We start from the raw sequence: 13,423 nt of genomic DNA on the forward strand, positions 1-13,423 counted from the left end.
ACCTATGCTCATGTCTAGGAGTAAATAGTGTATTTATAGCATTAGGGTTCTCCGAAGGACATTAAGCAGACATTGCCATTTGCATTTTAATTTTCTTACGAGTAAACCTTTCTATTTGTCTTGAAATATCTAGGAGCTCTAAGCCCCTTTTAGCTGCTCCAGCAGCGTTTGCCTTCACTGCTGTGTTTTGTAGCACAGCTGACAGAACTGACGCTACACTCAGGGTCTGACCCGCGCTGCTGTGGATGGAAGCTGGGGTGGAGGGTGGTTCAGGCTTTCTAACCTAGAGGTGCCGCTGCCCTGGGAGGCCAGAGGTTCTGGAAAGCCATGAAATGCCAACGCCCACCTCCATGTTGCTGACTATCAGTTTGTCTGTAACCTTTGAGGCTTTTCTGTTCCTTGCATAACTTACTTCCCTAAAACCTCTGGGGACCTGATGGACTGTTAGAATAGCCAAACTCATGATATACTTGTATTTAAAGTGGGAAAAGAAAGTAATATTTTTGGGTCAATAGCTGAAATGAAACAGGTTAGAGAAACAGTTAAAAGGGAGAGAGAATATGTTAGCACTGGGTTTCCCCTTTATCGAGAACCCATAACATCTTCCCTCTCTAAGGTGGGCTTCCCTGAATTGCAGAAGCTTAAATACCTCTTCTTGTTGTCTGAAGCCCCCCTGGTCAGAGGTCCCCACCTCCTACCAAGGCTACCAGGGCCCTAGGGGACTTGGAGATGTTGGAAATCCTTGTTTTATTTTTGATTTGGGTAGATCAGACTAAGGGGACCCACTTGTAAAGTTGAGAGTTCACAGTCCTCTGTGCCTTTGTGTATGTATTCCTACTTTTCCATGTGTCCTCCTTATCTCCTAGTCCCCCAATTTCTACCTTTTCCATAGAGATCCCCAAGCCCCAGAAGACATGTGGCTTTTCCTGACAAATCCAGGTGACACTGCTCTCCCTCGCTGAGCTACCATGGCACCATGAAGCAGGTGTTCTTCATCTTATTGCACTCTAACTTAACTCAGCACTTTACAAACTACCGTGCACCCTTAAATCACTTGGAGATTTGGGTTCTGTTTGGACTGGGTCTGAGATTCCACATTTATGGTAAAGTGTCAGGGGCTATGGAAGCAGCTGGTTTAGAGTTTAGTTGATTTCTGTGTGATGGTCTTGGCTGCCCAACTATGCATTTAGTGGTCATGAACTATAAAAACCTGGCCCTGTACTGCCTGTATAGCACATTGGTGAGCAAATAAGGAAGGGGCATGTGTTCCTTGGAGACAGGGTGGAAGATGGACAGGTGCTTGGACGGTAAGACACACAGTGTCGAAGACACAGTGTGAAGGGTCTGAGACTTTACCCTGCTTGCAGGCTAGCGAATTAGCCTGCTACAGGTTCATGGATGCTGGCGGAAGGTACAAGATTCCTGCATCATATACACAGCAGTTTAGTACTTACAGCAGTAATAGTAGTCAGACTGTCATCATTCAGCCTGCTTTCCAAGCCCCATTTGCCACAGGGCATGATGACAAGGACAAGGTGGCCCCTGTGTATGCAGTGGGCTGCATTGCAGGAGAGGAACCTAGTGCTTAGGAAATGCCGGTCACTTAGAGGCTGAAAGCTAATCTTCTCAACCTTGACCCTGGAGGCAGACAGTATGTGAACATGTCCGCCTTCTCCCAGAGGAAGATTCTCTGTCTCCCAAAGCTTTTTGCTGTTCAGGCATCCTTGAAAAGATAGTCTGGATCAAAAGCTATCAGTTCCTCTGCTCACAAGATATGCAGAAATGTGAGACCCATGAAAAGTTTGTTCCAATACACAGGTGAACATAATAGGTGGATTGGGTGATACTTGAGTATGAGTTTTCTATGGCACCATTACAAATTGCTATAAATGAGGGGCTTAAAACAACAGAAATTTATTCTCTCTCAGTTCTGCAGGTTAACCATCCAAAATCAAGGTGTCAGCAGGATGCTCTAGAGAAAAGTTCTCCTTTGCTACCTCTTAGCTTCTTATGACTCCCAACAATCCTGTCATTCCCTGACTTGTAGTGGCATCACTCCAATCTGTTTGTTTCCACATGACCTTCTTTTCTTATGTTTGTGTCTTAATAGCTCTAAATATCCATTTCTTTATGAGTGCATTGGCCATTGGATTTCAGGGCCCACTGTAAGCAGCATGATATTTTCTTAGCTTGATCATATCTGCAAAGACCCTATTTCCAAAGAAGATCCAATTCACAGGCACCTGGGGCTAGGACTTCAGCATGTCCTCTGAGGAAATACAATTCAACCTATGACATTTGAGTAAGAAAAAGAAATTCACCCTCTGCTTCCGGCGTGGAAAAGCAAAGCTGCGAACACATGCTTCGACTAATACTTCGCATCATGCAGAAGCAGCCGATTTCAGGGGGGTGGATGTGTAGCTCTGTGCTGTTTTGCAGGCGTTTTCTTTGTGAGAGAACAGTTGCTTAAGGTATGAGAAAACCTGAGTGAAGTAATGGCACATTCCCTGCAGATTCTGAAATTCATTCCCAATCTTCACTGTGTCTTTATTTTCCTCCCCTTAAATAGAGGTCCTTCTACCCAAAGACTGTCCTCTTAGACTCCTATTCCCATGCTGTAGTATATTTTATTATGAATTTTAATGTATGGGTCTCCAAACCCCACAGCAGTCAATTGCCACCGACTGCTTCATTTTTTATGAAGGGAAAGGCTCTGTCCTTCCTCAAAAACAAGCATAGGTGTTAGTTATCAGTGAGCAGATTGGAAGGGTATTGTGAGGTAAGAAGCTTGTTCTGTCGTTCTTGTCGTCATCATGGATGCCAGACCTGATTAATGCACCTTGTTTATGCATGGATACCACACTCAGAATTATGTAATTAGACTTCTTTGCCAAAGTGTCCAAGTCTTTTGTGGTTTTTTTTTTCATGTTGCATTTGTTTGAGAGAAAATCCAGGGTCTGCAGTGGGAGGAGGGAAGAGCTATGGACAATCCCATACTTAGGTGCTTTTAGCTCACTCTTGTTTTTCAATATAGCTTTTTTCCCCTAATAGAACAGTCCTTGTTTTCCTCCTAGGGCTCAGTGGGAACAATGGATGAGCAAGAGCATGGAATAGGGAGCTGCCTTATTTGCCTTCAAAAGCTGTGGAGGGGTCGGTGCAGGGAAGAACAATGCATTTTCTTATTCTTCTAAAATTTCACAAAAGCAAGGCCATTCTGACAAAAGTTTCCTATAGCAAAGCTGTGTCTTTGTTTCAGAGCATAAACCTATAGTGAAAATTTGCTGATCTGTTATATTTCAATACAATGAAAAACCACATGACAGATGATCAGAGGGTTTTATTCCTGGTTTAGCCCATAAAGCAGTCACTGTCTACAGCACAAATCTTCTTGTGTTCTTGGCACTATTTCGCGAGAGGTGTAAAGGATTCAGTGTCTCTCCACCCTCTCTTTATTTTAGCTATCATTTTCATTTTTCTTAACCCCTCATAACCATATTAAAAGTATGCCTAAATCCACTAATTGTCCCCAAATTGGACTTCTAAATAACTTAAGCTTGGCTGGAATCATTTTCCGTTTTATTCAGAGCTCACTTACTCACTCACAAAGAGGCACAAAAACATAGATTTATTTTTCCTTTCTTGGTAGTGAAAAGCTCCCACTATTGGTCAGACACTGTACTAAGCTCTGAAGGTAGATACATAAATGTTGGTCCCTGGGTCTTGGGTGCTCAGTTTTCTGGGCGGGTAGGTGGGTGAGGTAGGGTGTGTAGTTAGAAGAGGAAAGATGGAGAGACAAACCTGTAATGAGGAATAAACAAGTGGTGTAATGAGCACACATAGTTGGCGGTATTGTGTCCTCAATGAGCAAGGGAGAGCTTCTAGAAGAAGTAGAGGAATGAAATAAGCTATAAAAAATACTTTGCCTATAGTCAGGTCAAGCTGTGCAGTGGAGTCTTAGGGAGCTGCTCATGCAACAGGCAGGAATCTATGCTCAGGGGCTGGTGAGCGGTTCAGCATGGCCAGCAGTAGACTCTCAATTCACAGAATAATGTTTGGAGAGGCCCTCATTCTAGTTCAATGCCAGCTTAACAAAAGAATGAGAATCCCCAGCGGGGTTCATTAAAGTGCATGTGAATTATGTTGCATGCAGAAATGTGAATGTACGTTACTGTAGGTTGCAGTACATTCACATATATATTTAAAAAATGGAAAGAAAAACCTGGTGTTCTGTGATGGGCTATGTCACTCTTTCCCATTTAACGTGATTAAAGGCAAGACTTAATAGTTCCACAGAGCTTTCTGTGCTGATCCACATCTCCTGGGTAGCAACCATTCACTTTTATTCTACATATTATGGTTCAAGACAAAATGGCAATATGATATCAGTTATAAAAAAGAATCTGGGAGGAAAAAAAGTCATATAGTACTGAGATTTTTGAATTCAGGACTCTGAGGTGTGTATCAAACATATGTGTTTCTCTTCTGTTTTTTTCCTTTATTTGAGAGGTCCTTACATTTGCAGTTAATGAAGGGAAACACTTGGGCGCTCTCTGATGGCGGTGGTGTGCTCTGCTTTTAAGTTCAAGGTTTGGAGGGTCAGCAGCAATGCCAGCAGAGAGATCTTTCCACTGTGTTCTATCTGCATCTCCTAGTTCTTGTCCAGTGTGAATGAGCTTCAGGGCGATGTGTGAGGGAGGTAGTGTGGGCAGAGAATCCCAGAAGCTTATTACCAGTTGAACCTGAAAAGGATGTCTGTGTGGGTTTAATTGCCCGTGCAGAATGAGTCAACCAACCTTACATGAAAAAAAGATAGAATGGGAGAGATCTCGTGAGGGGTGATGGGAATTTCCAGAGAAGCACTTTGAATGTTAAAATAAAATACCCTTTTCATAAATGAGAGAAAGGACCACCTAATGTGTATAAATGTCCCCCCCCCCCTTTTTTTTGGTATTGACTCTGCCTTGCGTATTTGGGAGTTTTCAGGAGAAAATAGCTTGCATATATACATTAATAGGCTTGTTCAAGTTTTTAATTCAGTTTCATTCAAAATTCTATGTACTTACTAAACTTCTATTATGTGTCCTTTATTGTGCTGATGGAGATATAAAGGGAGAAGGTGCTAAGCTCACAGTCTTCTGGGGGAAAATGAGAACGCACATGGGCATGTGTATATTTGACAGTATGATTAGTAACATTCAGTTCAGGGCTCTCCCAATAAGTTAGTACATGTTAATTAAACATTTGCTAAGTGCAAGGTACTAGGGGGTGCATGTGAAAGAGCAAAGTCTTGGCCGTTTTTCACCTGGGTTTCTTGAGACTCTTTCGAGCCTACAGTTCTGTACTTGCAAAATGAGAGTAATCGGAGGCATCTCATCACATTCACTGGCGTTTTGACACCAAATGGGCACTTCACAAACACTAGGTTTTTCCTCTTGCCCTGTGCCTAGGTTCCTGCAGGGACGTCTACATTTTCAGGAACTGAATTTCTTCACCTAAGCTCCAGGCTTCCTGGAGGCTTCTAATATCAATGGCTCCACTATTAGAAGCCTCCTTCTCTTACTAGAAGGGTCCCTGATCACCGCCCTGCTCCAGCTTGCATTAGAGGAAACATACTGAACCTTAAGTCAGTTCAGGGCTTCTACTAGATGTAGAGGACCCGCACTCTCATCATGCTCATCATTACCCCTTGATGACCTCCTAATTTCAGATAAATGTCCATGCTCAAGCCCCCTATCTCACTTCTTCATCTGTAGCCAGCTTACCCTTCCCCTCGACGACCCCCAACACGCCTAATCCAAACTTTTTTAAGTCTGATCTTGGTAACTGTCTGTCAAATCCAGTCTTTAGATGTTAAAACTGTGTAACTAAGAAATACACTAAACAAACCAATAAATATAGAGCAGTGATTTTTAGCTCGTGTGCCACAAGAATTTTTAAAACATGTAGCATGTGACTATTTATCAGGGGTACTGACCTCTTTCTCTTAGATTGTCAAATAAAAAAAAATGACAACAGCTAACACAGCAGTAACCGTTTGGTGTGAATGAGTCAAAAGTATACCTATGTTTTGTCAGATCAGCAAAATACCTATTTTTTGGTGTGCTGCAGAATTTCAGTAATTAGTTTATTTCTGTGTGCCAAGAAATGAAAAAGGTTGAAAATCACTGGTATAGAATAATGGAGATGAAAAAGGTTGAAAATTGCTGGTATAGAGTAATCATTTGAGTTCCTTTCTCAGGTTTATGATTGCCATTTCGGTATGGGGAGGGAGCAGCGGGGAGGGGCTATGACTTTCTGGGGTGGGCGTTTGCTTCCCACAGGAGACACGTGCATCTGGAAAGTCCACATCTATGGTCTCCTGCACTTCGTCTCCTGCTGTTCTCTCCAGGCACCACTTGTAGAAGATGCTCCTGAATAGTGCTCTTTCACGTTGTTCGTCTTCTCAACCCTAATTGAAGGGCTTGTCTTTTTCTGTCTTAGTTTACATTCAAAGATGAGTTTATTACCAGTGCACACTGTGTACCATGCATCCATGTATGTGTAACTTGGTGGATAATAATACTAGTAATACTATCATTTATATATATTGTGCTTTGAAATTTTCTGTGTGTTTATGCCTCCACTATCCTAACTCCAACCATGTCTTTAAACTGGGGCATTAGCTAGAATGATACAACTACAGTTGAGGATGCTGCAACTCAGACAGATGAAGTTATTTGGCCAGGGTCATACAGCTAGCTTGACTCAGAGTGTAGACTCCAGATCTGCTCGTTCCACATCTAGTCTCCCCCCCCACAACCACTTTTAAAAATATTAGAATAATTTTCAATAAGATTTTAGTATATAGAATAAGTCAACTTCCTCGGGGATGCTTATGTTTTAGTGAAGACTTCAAATGCTATAAACTGGGGAATCATTTCACTTACAAAGTTTTTCAGGTGTCATAGCAACCCTTAGGTAGGATGACGATGACAGAAGGTCCTCATATACTTGGTCTGTTGCCTATGCCGCTACCAGGCCTGCCTATAATCTGAGCTGATGTCAATCATGTATTCTCAGATATCCCATAAAAAAGGGAATACTATGTACTAGATTTATAGGCAGGTTTTTAATTAATCTTCATAGGTAGTTTGCATGCATGCTTTTAGTTACACATAAAGTAACTCTGAGACCATTTTTCAAGTGAGATAACTGAGACTGAGAGCTGTTAATTAACCATACATCAAGCAGCTGGCAGATTAATCTTCGCATCCAAGTCTGACTTAATGCACGTAGATGCTTCTTATACTTCTGACCAGTCCTGGCCTCAGTCATTTCCCAGCAGCCCAGAGCTGGGATACCTTCCCCAAAGCTGTTTCAGAATCACATTTACCTGTCTCCCTCTGCTGACATCCCCTTGCATCCTCCTGATGTCTTTCTCTTTTGTTACCTGGAGTGGCCATATCAGGGGCAGAACCCCTGTGCCTGCCTGGAACCCCTGACTGATCACAAATGCTGCATGATGAGCTAGTCTCATGCGGCTGGCCCAGCAGCCCTGCTTTCCCCATCCCAAAGCAAAACACTAGACACCTGGAACCATTTAATGTCTGATGCACTTTACATAGAAGTGAAACCTTTAGCCACAGCTGGGTGGCTCTTTTTGACAGCAATTTTTGCAACAAAAGCAGGCCTCCCCAGTGCTCCCAGCTTTTGTTATGTTTAAAGTCATATTGTTTCCATGTGGAAGAGTGACATCCTCAGGGCCGAGTTTGTCTCCAGCTCCGCCGAAGCATGGCAACCTTTAGCTAGAGGACAGGACTTCCGTGGATTGCTCAGCTGCAGTGCTCAATTAGTCTTCCAATATTTCCCCCTATTTTCTCCTAACACACTGTCAAACACGTCAAACACAGAGCACTTTTCTGATGTGGACACTGGCTCATTAGGCCCCAGCTGAGATCATTAAATTCTGTTTCTTTAAGGCCAACGGAAAGGGCAGATTTATGTTTCCTTTGATAGGGCTAGTCTTAAATTTCTTCCCTATTGTGAGATGAATAGTTGGTAGTGAATCAGTGATATTTCAGGCTCCACTGGGGGCAGACTGGCTGCTAAGAGGATTGAGGTTTCTGGGTTAGAACAGCAAACAAGGAACCATTGAATGAACACACACATTTCTAGTGTTGCCCCCTACCGTGGACCGATCCTAATGGTCTCACTTTGTTGCTTTAAGACAGCGTTTCTCAACGGTGCACTGTTGACTTTTGGGCTAGGCAATTCTTCATTGTGGGTGGCGGCCTTGTGCATTGTAGGATGGTAGCAGCATATTTGGCTTCTACTCTCTAGATACCAGTGACATACTCTCAGCTGTGAGACCGAAAATTGTCCCCACACATGGCCAGCTGTCTCTTAGGGACAAAATCACACCCAGTTGAAAAACAATGCTTTAAGATATTCCTGGAGTTTAGGACTCTCTAGAGGGACTCCAGCCAGGAATCTAAGTTATAAGATGGTGGGTGTGAATCAGCAGGAACCATGTTTGCATTGACTTCCTGATTCTGCTTTTTAAAAAATGTCTCTCCTTCCACTGCTAAACCCCTTTGTACCCTGCTCGCTGATACTTAGTGCTCATGTGCTGTCTTGTAGTGCCTGAGTCCCCTAGTATAGGCTGGATCAACATTGGATCTCCTGGAGACTCTGTACATTCTTCTGGCTTTATATTTCTTCTCATACTACCCATGAAACATTACTTTTATGTGTTCAGTTCTCCAAGAATCCTATTGGCTGGAGAAACAGTGCACATACTCATAATCTTGTATTAACAGTTCTTAATTGTTGAATGGGTTAATCCTCCAAGATTTTCATAAAGAAATGGGTAATGAGGGATTTAGCTACCAAGTAGGATTGCAGAGAGGTTAAAAGATTGGAAAGCTCTCAAACCACACCTCTTCTTGCCTATGCAAATAGCCAGTGAGACTAGGTTCGTGTTGTTCAAACTGCAAGTTATGTAATAGCTGTAAATTTTTCAAATATATGGCTCTCAATATATGTATTGCTTGTAAATTAAATGAGTATAATTTTAAGTCACACTAAATATGGACAAAAGTTAAATTTTTTAAATTTTAGATACTCTTTGCTAGTTGTGGTTATCATATTTTCTTTCTTTAATGCTCCCCCAAAGTCAGCTTATTGTTTTAAGGCTGCTTGGACTCCTGCCCTGGAAATTATTTCTTAGCCCTCCATGGACGAGCTTCAGGGGTACTCACTCTTTGAAACTAGATACCCAAGTTTGTGATCCTAGGCACATGCTACATTTTTCTGCAGAGAGGTCCATCACATGTTTTAAAAGACTGCCCTTAATTCAAAAGACATTAAGCATCCTATGGTGGTCCTGGAAAGTGGCCAAGAATTCATGCAATGAGCTGTGGCAGACTCTATGCCTTCTTGTAAGGATGCAAGGATGCAGAGCAGCCTTCTCTTCAAGTGTTGGTCCTTCTTGGCCCCCGATCCTGAATTATTGGAGTTTTCTCACCTTCACTCTCCTGCTGTAGTCACCAGGACCTAAATCTTCTCATTGGGTTTTATAAATGGACAGTCAACCTGAGTTAAACTAGAAGGGAGTTTAGAGACACTCTCAACTACATCTTTGTTTAGAGATGATCAAAACAGAACAGCCAAGACCCTCCAAGTTTTCTCCCTGTGTGTCTGTGCGCCCCACTGCCAGTCTCTGAAGGCAACTCTGTACAGCAGCATTAGTATTAAGACACAAAAAGTGTCAATAAATTAAGAACCTCCAGAATGCAAATTGAACACACTCCTAGCATTCATCTTGAATCTCACCCAGATCTGAGCAGCTGGAGAGAATCAGTGAAACAGCATCCTTATCTTGAGAATGGATGCAAATATTTGAGGGGAAACAAGTTGAAATGGTGAATAAACCTTCAGGGTGTTAGAGCTAAGAGGACTCTTACTTTCAATCTGTTTCCAGGATGTCATCGGGAGGGTGTGCAGCCGTGTGTCACACACACACACACACACACACACACACACACACGCAGTAACAAACTGGAACTTTTCTTTTTACATTTTTAATTAATTTTTTGTCATTCTATTAAAGTTGTCCTAATTTTCCCCCATTGCTCTCCCCTGCCCCGCTCACCCCCTACTCCCACAATCAATCCCCACCTGGTTGTCTATGTCCTTGGGTCATTTATGTCTGCTCATTGATTATACCCATTCCCTTCTTTCTTCCCTTACCCACTCCCCACTCCCCTCTGGTCACTGTCAGTCTGTTCCTTGTTTCCATGTCTCTGGTTCTGTTTTGCTCATTTGTTTGTTTTGTTTATTAGGTTCCTCTTATAGATAAGATCATATGGTATGCTAAGTGAAAGAAGCCAGGCAGTGAAAGACACATGCCATAGAATTTCGCCTGTGAGAATGGTTTTTAAATGAAAAAACTGAGGAGCAGAATACCTATCAGCACCTTTTCCCAGACACTGTCACTGCATGACATGTGACCTGGAGTAGAGAGGACAACCCCTTGTCTCTGAGGCCTGTTGCTTGTCTCTAGTGTTTTCTTCTCAGTCCCCACAGGTAGGAGGCTGTGGTTGCTGTCATATCTGTTTCTTTCCTGCATTAAGAAAACAGGCGGTGACATGTGTGATCGTGTATCACTGCCGTGCTATACTTCTCTCTGCTCCAAAGGCTCCTGTCTTGTGTGTGCAGACTACTTCCTGTGGTCCAGACATCCACTCCTAGGGCTCTAAGCCAATGCCTTTCTTCTTCCTCAGAGCTCTGCTCATGCCCATCAGGGCAGCATTTTTCTCACTGTGCTCTCAGGAGCATGCATCAGGGCTGACAAAGCCCCGATACTCTTATCTGTTGTGCCCATTGGATTCTGAGTGAGCCTTTCCGAAGAAAGTTTGAAAACTGCTGACTTAGCTTTCCATTCTCTGAACCCAGAGAGTGACTTGTCTGGAGTCACTGTCTGAGGTCACGTCTGTACAGACACAGGGGCTTCCTATTCTGCTTCTCACCAGGTCTGTATTGCACAGCCTTTCTCTGTGTCCTCCTACTCTCACTTTAGATGTCCAGTCTGAGGTCACAGGAGAAGACATGAAATAGACCTGAACCTGGCCCTCAGCCTGTAGCTGAACTCAGCAAGGGCTGGCAGGGCTCAGCAGGGTGGAGCCAGGCTATATTCAGCGTAAAGGTCAAGGAGGCAAAAACAAATGCTTATTGTCTGAAGCTGTCGATTTTTTAAAAAATGTAACATTGCTTCAGCAAGAGCAGACTTATATAAGCATTTCCGGTGTGTCAGATACTGTTCTGAATGGTGGAGACAGAGTACTGAACAAAACAATCAAAATTTCTCCCCCAGAGAGATTAGGTTCTATTCTGTTTTCTCCCCCTCCCTTATCTCCGTATCTGTGTACGTGTGCATAGTATAATATATGCTCATAAGTGAGTGTCGTCCATATAATGTGGATATAAATGTATCGTGTGCCTGAAGACATGCAGGGAAGCATGCTCACTCACACGATAGGAGTAGCTGACTCAGTGTGGGCAGACCACGTGAATCACAGAAGTTTCTAACCAGGTCAGCCAACCTCCCCAGCCTATGCTGTGCGCTCTCTACAACCCAGTTTGCCACTGCCGTCTTCACACTCTTCTGACTTAAGAGGCCACTCAGAGAAATTCCCAGGACCTGGAACCAGTACAGGCTTTTCCATTTCAGATGATCTAGAAGTGGGGCCTCCCTTCTCCACATGACAGGGAGAGCGGCAGTGTCAGCTCCCAGGCAAGAACAGCAGGAAGAGTTTCCATCCAAGGGCAAAACGCTCCCCGGTTGGCTGCTCCGCATGCAGCAGCCCCGGCAGACCACTGTTAGTGTTCTGTTACCAGGGAGAAGAAATACTGAGCCTTATACTCGTGCCTCGGCCTGATAAGATCTTAACATGCCGGTGGAGACTTTTGTTCCCAGGAAGCTGGTAAATGTGCATAATTGTGTGTTCCTGAGAATAGGTGGTGCAACTTCCCTCTGCTGATCTGGCAGGTGTCAGCCTACTGGTCTTTATTTACAAAGCTTCATCATTTCCAGGTCACTCAGGGAAGTGCAATTATTTGTGCCCTTAAAGAAAACTCCTAGGCCGACTGGTAACAATTATGGAAATACTGTTTCTATAGTTAGAATTGTAACTTGTTCACACTTCAATATATTCAAAACATATACAGATAGGTCTTTATAGAGCATACAGTACATTTCAGCCATTTTTATATATGTTACCCAATTTCATCTTCATAGCAGGCTTGTTGTGTAGGTTGAACAGGGTTTATTTTGCAGCTCATTAATGAGCATGGAGAGTTTCAGTAGCAGACCAAAGGCGACATAGTTACAGAGCACAATCTTTGAATAGAAACTTGTTTTTCACACCCATTGTCTGATATTCTCAACATTTAAAAATGCTTAGCAACCACTGCCTTTTCTTTTATGAGTATCTGAAAACTTTGACATTTTTTTTAAAAATGCAGTTTCCTAAAAACTAGAGAATTGCTGTTTTATAGATAAGTGCTCTGCTGAACGAGCTTCCCTGTAAGGATTGGAAAGAATGGGCTGCCTTAGGGTCTAATATAAGAAAACAAAAGGGTAGAACTCCAGGCTTGAGGTGGCGGTCTCATCTCGTGTTTTTATGGCGGGTGCCTAGTGTAGACTCTGACATGGAGCGAATACCTATCGTGGTTTTGTGACTGCATAAAAGTATGAATACATTCCCTAATCTCGTAACACACTGGGGTAACCAACTCCGATACAAGACTTGTGGGGTGCACACCGAAGAAAAATAAGGTACTATTTGAAATAGGGCAAACATGCTTGTCCAGAAAATCAATGACTTCTTAGGAATAATCCCAACTAGACTCCCTACTTTCTCATCATACTCTCTTCCCAGTGTCCAGCAACCTGTTGAAATTCCCTTTCTGTGATCAGGGTGACATTTTCCCTCTATGGGTCCCCTTGCATCTGCTTTCTTTTCTCCAGACCCATTTGCATCACCTGAGTCTGTTCCAGCATTAAGACACCTCGAGCTACTGCTATGGTATGACCAAGCCACACAGCCCACCAGAGCTAGTGAGCTTCTGCTGCCGGGTGATGAAGGTTGCACTTTAGTATCTGTTCATTGGGAATATAGAATGGCAACATAATGTTTCTTTCTGCTCTTAAAACATTTGCTAGACATCGTTCAGTCTTCAGATGCTCTTCAGCATTCTGCATTTACTGACCCTTGTCAGTGACTGAGTCCACCAAAGCAAAGGCGAGGGAGAGCAAGTCAGTGCCCAGAGGCCAGCTAAGTTCCTGTTGTTTACTAGACACCGGTCTTTGTGCAGCCAATGAGCCTGTCAGGCTCACTGAGGAAAATCAAAGGTCAGGTTTGCGGTAAAAAGAAAGTATTTT

Source organism: Desmodus rotundus, chromosome 10, assembly GCF_022682495.2.
Source record: "Desmodus rotundus isolate HL8 chromosome 10, HLdesRot8A.1, whole genome shotgun sequence".
Classification (NCBI taxonomy): domain Eukaryota; kingdom Metazoa; phylum Chordata; class Mammalia; order Chiroptera; family Phyllostomidae; genus Desmodus; species Desmodus rotundus.